Below are 800 nucleotides of genomic sequence, written 5' to 3' on the forward strand. Positions count from 1 at the left end.
AACTTTAAAAGCTCAAAGACAATATAATGTATTGGTATATTTTTTTTTTATATATTATTTTTTTTATATATTATTTTCTTCATTTTGTACTTCTTTGTAAAAAACATTTTCATTCTCCCTCTTCTTGAAAATTTGCTATACAATGAAAGCTGGTTAGAAATCTTTATTAAAATATGCTTCCAGTTTAGCATTCTGCCTTATTATTATTTTTCATTTTCCTATTATTTCTCCACGTGCGGTTAACACAACCCCACTATTTACTGACTTTATATATATATATATATATATGTTATCTATTCCTCTTTTATCTATTTCGTCTTTAGTTTGTGTATGTTTTCTATAAGGGTGTACATGTCTGTGTGTGTTATGGTTTTCTATTTCTTAAGTTGCATACAATTCTGTGACCCTCTCTCAATTCAAGAAACAAAATTCCACAAACAGTCCCTTTCCAGTTCCAAAACTTCAATATTTTGTTGAAAGACCAAAGGTTAAACATTATTTCTGTCTTTCTGCCCACTCACTAACTACCCTCTCCATTCTCTCTCCCCCCCTCTTTACCCAGCACCTTCTGAATGTATTTCATATATATATATATATATATATATATATATATTAAGCTCCCATGCATATACGCATATATCAAACAATTCATCCCGACTTTTCTTAGTTGATGTTTTGTTATCATTAACCAGGAACGATTTGTAATTACATTAATATCCAAATGATTAATATCAGTAACTGATTTCACAAAATCAGGGACTTTCATTAACAAAAGCTTGGTTATCAAAGAATAAAACTCT

The 800-nt window shown here is 28.9% G+C and overlaps 1 protein-coding gene across 12 annotated transcripts in view; it reads left to right on the forward strand.

The window, feature by feature from the left end:
- The window catches only part of LOC106877320 (oxidation resistance protein 1), a 367,386-nt gene that overhangs the window by 310,849 nt on the left and 55,737 nt on the right, over positions 1–800 (forward strand). The gene's annotated exons all lie outside the window — the stretch shown is intronic.

The sequence above is a fragment of the Octopus bimaculoides genome, chromosome 24 (genome assembly GCF_001194135.2).
Source record: "Octopus bimaculoides isolate UCB-OBI-ISO-001 chromosome 24, ASM119413v2, whole genome shotgun sequence".
Lineage (NCBI taxonomy): Eukaryota > Metazoa > Mollusca > Cephalopoda > Octopoda > Octopodidae > Octopus > Octopus bimaculoides.